This window comes from Orycteropus afer, unplaced genomic scaffold, assembly GCF_000298275.1.
Source record: "Orycteropus afer afer isolate SDZICR_OR568_19922 unplaced genomic scaffold, OryAfe1.0 scaffold00102, whole genome shotgun sequence".
In the NCBI taxonomy this organism is placed as follows: domain Eukaryota; kingdom Metazoa; phylum Chordata; class Mammalia; order Tubulidentata; family Orycteropodidae; genus Orycteropus; species Orycteropus afer.
The window spans coordinates 5,692,330-5,700,671 of record NW_006921689.1 but is presented as its reverse complement, the minus strand read 5'-3'; the positions used below and the strand labels follow the sequence as shown (position 1 = coordinate 5,700,671).

Below are 8,342 nucleotides of genomic sequence, written 5' to 3'. Positions count from 1 at the left end.
CAGACTGCAGAAATTGGTAAAAATCTTCAGTTTCCTCATAATTGGCTTTGGTGGTTGGTGCATAAATTTGCATAATACTAGTATTAACTGGTCTTCCTTGTAGGCATATGGATAGTGTCCTATCACTGACAGCATTGTACTTCTGGATAGATCTTGGTACATTCTTTGTGATGATGAATGCCACACCATTCCTCTTCAATTTATCATTCCCAGCATAGTAGATCATATGATTGTCTGATTCAAAATGGCCAAAACTAGTCCCTTTCAGCTCACTAATGCCTAGGATGTCAATCTTTATGTGTTCCATTTCATTTTTAACAAGTTCCAATTTTCCTAGATTCATACTTTGTACATTCCATGTTCTGATTATTAATGAATGTTTGCAGCTGTTTCTTCCCATTTTGCATCATGTCACATCAGCAAATGGAGGTCCTGAAATGCTTTACTCCATCAACATCAAGGTTAATTCCACTTAGTCACATTTTGAGTGCCTTCGGTTCTGAGGGGCTCATCTTCTGGTATTGTGTGGGACAATGTTTCAAGGCTATCCATAAAGTTTTCCAGTAATATATTAGACAGTGTTTCATCACCATTCATAAGGTTTTCACTGACTAATTCTTTGAGAAGTGGATGGCCCCTTCCTTCCTCTGAGTCTGCCTTTGTCCAGAAGCTTTGCTGAAACCTTTCTACCATGGGTGACCCAGCTGGTATTTGAAATATGGGTGGCATCACAGCAGCACACAAGCCACCACAATAGGACAAACTGACAGATGACTGGTGCATTTTGCCCATAGAATCCTTCAATATTGCAGCTCCAGGTTTTAATATTTTTAAAGATTTATTTCAGCTTAAGTAATGTCAAATGTGTTCTTCTCTTTTGATTTTCTAACTTCAGAAGTTTGCAAATTTCATTATAATTTTTTTACTTTGTCTTCTTGTGCTGTCCTTTGAAATCTTCTGTTCAACTGTTTTATTTCATACTTTCTTCCTTTAATTTTAGCTAGTCTCAATTCAATAGCAAGGGTCAGAGTCTCTTCTGACATCTATTTTGGTCATTTCTTCCTGTCCATTCCTTTAAATGACATGTTGCTTTCTTCATATATGGTGTCCTTGATGTCATCATCCCACAACTCATCTGGTCTTTGCTTAATGGTATTTGTATGAGAATTTTAAATAAAGATCATTATTTATGTTATTTATAAATGGTAATTAGATTACAAATGTAATCTCCAGGGCATTTTAACCTCTTAACTAACTACATCAGTGATGGTACTAGCTAAGTTATTACCACATGACTTTCAGTACTCAGTCTGAACTTATCTTTTTCTGTGAATTCTTCTATTCCACAACAAGGCATCTAGTGAAAAAAAAATAAACACAAACATAGAAACACAAAGCTTCCTGGATGTTTGCTTCCTGAAGGGATGGATGGGATAGCAGATTTTGGAGCAAAGGAATGGGAGATGAAAAAATAGATGATTTGGAAAGGTCTTAACATCAAAGGAGTCATTTGATAACATATGGCTTTCATGTAGTCAGTATTCTTTGAATTTGAGTATGTTATCTCCTAAGAATCCCTGTAAATTAACTGTGATAGTTGAGGTTGTGTGTCAACTCTGCTGGACCACAATTTTGAGTGATTTAAGTAGTTAAGGTTGTTCCCATGATGAAATTAGATGTATATAGTTTGAGCAACCAATCCATTGAAAGGAGTTTCCCTAGGGGTGTGGCCTGTTTTAATACATATTTGGACATCCTAGGAAAAATGAGAGAATCTTCTGTGGATCTGGATCCTCTTGTGCTGCCTACAACTGTCCATCAATGAACAATCCACCATTCTGCCTTGTGATTTTGGATTTGTCATCTGCTGGAGTCAATAGCTGGTATAATGCTGGTCAGCCTTGAGCTTGTCAGCCCCTGCAGCGCTGCATGAGTCAAGAAAAGCCTCCCGTTTGACCTTTGAACTAGGAACTTGGGACTTGATAGCTACTTTAAGTACTTTATCCTAAGATAAATTTCTCTCTCTCTGTCTCTCTGTCTCTGTCTCTGTCTCTCTGTGTGTGTGTGTGTGTGTGTGTGTGTATATATATATATATATATATATATATATATATATATATATAAGCTTTACTGGTTTTGCTTCTCTAGAGAACCCAGACTAACACATTTGGTACTGGGAGTGTTCCTAGAGAGACAAAATTATGAGGATGGGTTTCCTAAATTGGTTCTCATAAATTCTGTTTTGGTTCTCCAATTTGATTAATCATAAAGGCATTGGTGACTCTGCCTCCATTAGTAAAGAGGGTTCTGCTAATCCATGACGTGAGGTGGCAACATTAATATGCAAAATAGCACCACCAAAAGATTGAGTAGTTTTGAGAAATGATGCTCTGGGTGATCACATATTTGATACTTTTCTGCAATTTTGTCATCATGAGGAGTATAAGGAAGGTAATTTTGTTGGTCCTATGTATGCTAGACAAGGTGGTGAAAGAGCGAGATGATTCAGGGTTACTGAATCACAGCTCAAGCGCCACATAAAAGACCTCAATGACTCCAGTTGTGTCCTGAAAGAAAGCATTATTTCTTCTAGTAATAGAGCTGACATTGCTGAAAACCAAACGCACAGTCTCAGTCTTATTGTGTGGGTGGCTGAATTATAATGTCAGTTGAATTGCCAACCAATAGTGGTGTCTAAAGTTAAAGTGAGGGCATTGATTTGAGAAAAAATGGGATCCTGAAACCTGGGATGGGGATATATGGGCAGACAGTCCAGAAGATGAGAATATGGAGCCCATAAATTCTGTTGAATCCCTCCTGCCAGCAGCACTAGCCCTCCTATTTGAAGGGATTACTATAAAGCCAGTTACCTTTCCAATTCCATTTGATGAGATTAACCCAACTGTTCCCACTGGGTCATTTCCTGAGGTAGATGGCATGGAAAACATTGCTTAATGTTCTCAGGAACTGCCTCAACTACCCATTGTTGCTACTAGACCTATAACTAAACTTAAGTCCAAGTAAGCCTCAAAAGGTGAAATACAAAGTGTAACTGAGGAAGTGGTATGCTACACCCAAAAAAACCTACTTGATTTTGCTAACATGTACAGACAGAAACCTGGAGAATATGTGTGGGAATGGCTTTTGAGGGTGTGGGATAATGGTGCAAGGAATATTAGATTGGTCTTAGTTTATTGATGTCATAATTTGGTCTGTAGGGGTCTTGATCACCTTTCCCTTGCACAACACATCACACTGGTCCATTATGTTGATGTCATTATGCTGATTGGACCTAGTAAAGAAGTATCGATGACTCTAGACTGTAGGTGAGACATCTACATGTTTGTTGTTCACTAAGTGTGAATTCTTCATTCAGTGTTTCAGCTTGAGAGGTTAGGAAAAGATCTAATTGTTTATTTGGTTGGCTTACTGTAGTATGGATTATGTGGTGACCCACCTTAAGCCAAGTTGAAATACAAGACCTGCCTTGGTTTAATGTAGAAGAAGATATCCAGAGGCTTAGGGAAATTGGCATGTTAGAATGGATTTATCAGATTACACCCCTAGACCCAGAAATGTAGAGCCCAGAGGACATACCTTTAACCATTAAGGTGAGGAACAAATTTGTGAACAGAGGCCCAGCATCCTTGAAGACTGCTGTGATGGCAATTTTATGTAAGCCGGATGTTACAGTGGGGACTGCTCTAATTGAATTAAGACACTTAACTATGATGGGACTGATTGGACGCCATGGTAGTAGAGGCCAAGTGACAGTAATTAATCAACAAAGACAAGTGGGTGTGGTTATTATAATGGACAGCAGAGTCAAAACAGTTTTCATAATACTCTAAATCATGTGGAATTATGGCATTGACTACTTAGGCCTGATGTTCTTAGGAGTGAAATACATGGGAAACCTACTAAATATTTACTTGATCTGCGTAGAAAGAAGAATTCTAGGTCACATAAACAGCAGTCTAGATTGAATCACCAGAATACAGAGTCACGGCCCCTCAATCAATTCCCAGACTTGAGTCAGGTTATAGACCTACAACCCCTTGAATGAACAGGAGGCCAGGTCCTCTTGATGAAGGACCCTATTACAGTGCCAAAAATTTGTATTGCCAATCTTTCTTCTAGCTTTCCCCAAATGGATCTGAGGCCTTTTACAAGAGTGACTGTTCACTGTGTAAAAAATCATCAGACTTTTCGGGGATTACTGGATACTGGCTCTGATCTGATAGTAATTCCAGGAGACCAAAAATGTCATTTTGACCCACCAGTCAGTGTGGGGACATATGGATGTCAAGTTATTGGAAAAGTCTTAGCTAAGGTGTGTCTCACAGTGGGTCCAGTGGGCCCCCAAACCAATCCTGTAGTGATTTCCCCAGTTCCAGAGTGTATAATTGGTATGGATATACTCAACAATTGGTACAATTCCCACATTGGGTCCCTGATATATGGTGTAAGGGAGGTTAGTAGGAAAAGCCAGGTGGAAGCCATTACAACTACCTATACTTAGAAAAATGTTGTTGTTGTTCTTATATGCTGTCAAGTCAGACTCAAGTCATAGCGATCACTTCTAGGGTTTCTGAGGCAATATCACTACGGAAGTAGATTGCCCCATCTTCCTTCCAAAGAGTGGCTGGTGGCTTAGTAAATAAAAAACAATACAGTATTTCTGGAGGGATTTCAGAGATTACTGCCACCATCAAGGATTTGAAGAAAGCAGGGGTGGAAATTCCCACCACATTCCCATTTTACTCACCTGTTTGGCCTATGCATACAACAGATAGAACTTGGACGATGGCAGTGAATTATTGTAAACTTAATCAGGTGATGAGTCCAATTGCAGTGCTGTTCCTTATGGGCTTTCATTGCTTGAGCAAATTAGTACATCTCCTGGTACTTGGTAAGCAGCTATTGATCCAGACAATGCCTTTTTCTCTATATCAAGTTCAAAGAAGCAATTTGCTTTTAGCTTGCAAGGCCAACAATATACTTGCACAGTGCTTCCTCAATGGTATATCAATTCCCCAGCACTATGTCATAATTTGGTCTGTAAGGATCTTGATCACCTTTCCCTTGCACAACACATCACACTGGTCAATTATTTTGGTGTAATTATGCTGATTGGACCTAGTAAAGAAGAAGTATCGATGACTCTAGACTGTAGGTGAGACATCTACATGTTTGTTGTTGTTGTTGGTATGTGTCGTCGAGTCGGACCCAACTCATAGGGATGTCTCCTTGGCCTTCCAAGGCAATATTACAATGGAAGTAGATATCCCAACCTTCCTTCCGAGGAGTGGCTGGTGGTTTTGAACCACCAGCCTTCTGGTTAGTGGTCAAGTGTCTTAGGCATTATGCTACCTGAGCTCTCACTATGCTACCAGAGCTCCATGATAGAGAGTGGATATTAACCTGACAAAAATTCAGGGAGCTTCCACCTCAGTGAAATTTCTGGGGATCCAGTGGTGTGGGGTATATAGAGACATTCCTACTAAAGTAAAGGATAAGTTATCGCATTTGGCTTCCCCCACAACTAAATAGGAGGGACAATATCTGCTGGGCCTTTTGGATTTTGGAGGCAATATATTCCTCATTAGGGTGTGGTGCTTCAGCCTATTTATCAAATGATTCTGAAATCTGCTAGTTTTGAGTGGGGCCCAGAACAGCAGAAAGCTCTGCAACAGGTTCAGGCTGCTGTGAAAACTGGTCAGCCATTTGGGCCATAAGATCTGGCTGATCCAATGGTGGTTGAAGTGTCTGTGGCAGATAGAGATGCTGCTTGGAGTCTTTGGAGGGCCCCTAATGGTGACTCACAGTGCAGACCCTTAGGATTTTGGAATAAAGTCCTGCCGTCCTTTGCAGATAACTAGTCTCCTTTGAGAAGTGGCTTTTGGATTTTTACTAGGATTTAGTAGAGACCAAACTCCTAATGGGTTAGCAAGTGGCCACAAGGCCTGAGCTGCCCATCATGAACTGGGTGTTGTCTAACCCACAGAGTCATAAAGTTAGACGTGAACAGCAGCACTACATCATTAAATAGAAACAGTATATCAGAGATCGGGCTCAAGCAGGATCTGAAGGCACAAGTAAGTTGCATGAGGAAGTGACCCAAATGCTTATGGTCTCCACTCTGTTCATATTACCTTCCCTCTCCCAATATGCACCTATGACCTCATGAGGAGTTTCTTATGGTTAGTTGACTGAGGAAGAGAAAACTCGTGCCTGGTTTACAGATAGTTCTGCATGATATGCAGGTACCACTAGAAAGTGGACAGCAGTGGCACTGCAGCCCCTTTCTGGGACTTCTCTGAAGGACAGAGGTGAAGAGAAATCCTCCCAATGGGAAGAACTTTGAGCCATGCATCTGGCTGTTTACTTCTTATGGACAAGAAATGGCCAGATGTATGATTATATACAGATTATGGGCTGTCACCCATGGTTTGGCTGGATGGTCTGGGACTTGGAAGGAGCATGATTGGAAAATTGGTGATAAGGATGTATAGGAAAGAGGTATGTGGATAGATCTCTCTGAATGGGCCAAAGGTAAAGGTATTTGTGTCTCATGTGAGTGCTCACCAAAAGGTGTCCTTGGCAGAAGAGGACTTTAAAAATGAAATTAGAGTGACAAGTTTGGTGGAAACAAGTCATCATTTTTCACCAGCTACTCCTGTCATTGCTCAATGGGATCATAAACAAAGTGGCCATGGTGGCAGGGATAGAGGTTATGCATGGGCTCAGTAACATGAACTTCCATTTACCAAGACTGATTTGGCTACTGCCACTGCTGAATGTCCAATCTGCCAGCAACAGAGACCAACACTGAGTCCGCGATATGGAACCATTCCTCAGGGTGATCAGCCAGCAACCTGATGGCAGGTTGGTTACATTGGACCATTTCCATCATGGAAAGGATAATGTTTTGTTCTTACTGGTGTAGATACTTATTCTGGGTACAAGTTTGCCTTCTCTGTGCATAATTCTTCTGCCAAATCTACCATCTGTGGACTTACAGAATGCCTTATCCACCATCATGGTATCCCACACAGCATTGTTTCAGATCATGGGACTCACTTCACAGCAAATGAAGTGGAACAATGGCCCTATGTTCATGGAATTCACTGGTCTTACCATGTTGCCCATGATCCGAAAGTAGCTGGCTTAATAAAATTATGGAATGGCCCACTGAAAACACAATTACGGCACCAGCTAGGTGGCAATATCTTGAAGGGTTGGAGCAAAGTTCTCCAGGAGGATATTTGCGCTGTAAACAGGTGTCCAATATTTGGTGCTATTTCTCTGATAGCCAGGATTTACAGGTCTAGGAACCAAGGGATGGAAACAGGAGTGACATCACTGACTATTATCTCTAGTGACTCACTCAAAATATTTTTGCTTCCTGTCCCTGCAACCCTATGCTCTGCAGGTATGGAGATCTTAGTCCCAAAAGAAGGAACTCCCATCTGGAGACCCAATTCTGATTGCATTGAACTGGAAATTAAGAATGCCACCTGCCATTTTGGTTTCCTCATGCCTCTAGATCAACAGAGAAGGGAGTTACTAAACTGTCTGGTGTGATAGATCCTGATTACCAAAGGGAAATTGGATTGATATTACATAATAGAGGTAAAGAAGAATATATCTGGAATACAGGAGATTCTCCAGGACGTCTCTTAGTACTACCATTCCCTGTGTTAAAGTCAATGGAAAACTACAGCAATCCAATTCTGATATGGCTACTAATGGCCCAGACACTTCAGGAATGAAAGTTTGGGTCACCCTACCAGGCAAAGTGCCATGAACAGCTGAGGTGCTTGCTGAGGGCAAAGGAAATACAGAATGGGTGGTGGAAGAAGGTAGTTCTGAATATCATCTATGACCATGTGCCCAGTTGCAGAACCGTGGACTGTGATGGTTATATTTTTTCTCTGTATGTGTGCATCAAGTATTGGTTTCTTTCAGTTATGAACTCTGAAATGTAAACAGGGTTAATTCATTTCTGTTGTATGCATGCTAATGTCTCATGTTAGGTGCAAATATGACTTTATATTTGTCCTTATTTAGAGATTATATGTGGTTAAGGAGATGTACACAACTGCCAAGTTGACAAGGTGTGGACTATGAGAGTTGGGGTTGTGTGTCAATTTGGCTGAACCATGATTCTGAGTGGTTTAAGCAGTTATGATATTGTTATTCCCATGTTGAGATTGGACGTATATACTTTGAGCAGCCAATCCATTGAAAGGGAGTTTCCATAGGGGAGTGACCTTCTTCTAATATATGTGAAAATTTTGGGAAAATGAAAGAATCTTCTGTGGATCTGGATCCTGTTG

The 8,342-nt window shown here is 40.7% G+C and overlaps 1 pseudogene; it reads left to right on the top strand.

Annotated features, from left to right (window-relative positions):
* Nucleotides 1–4,087: 4,087 nt before the first annotated feature.
* On the top strand, nt 4,088–7,888 carry LOC103199040 (annotated as a pseudogene).
* The last annotated feature ends 454 nt before the right edge of the window (nt 7,889–8,342 follow it).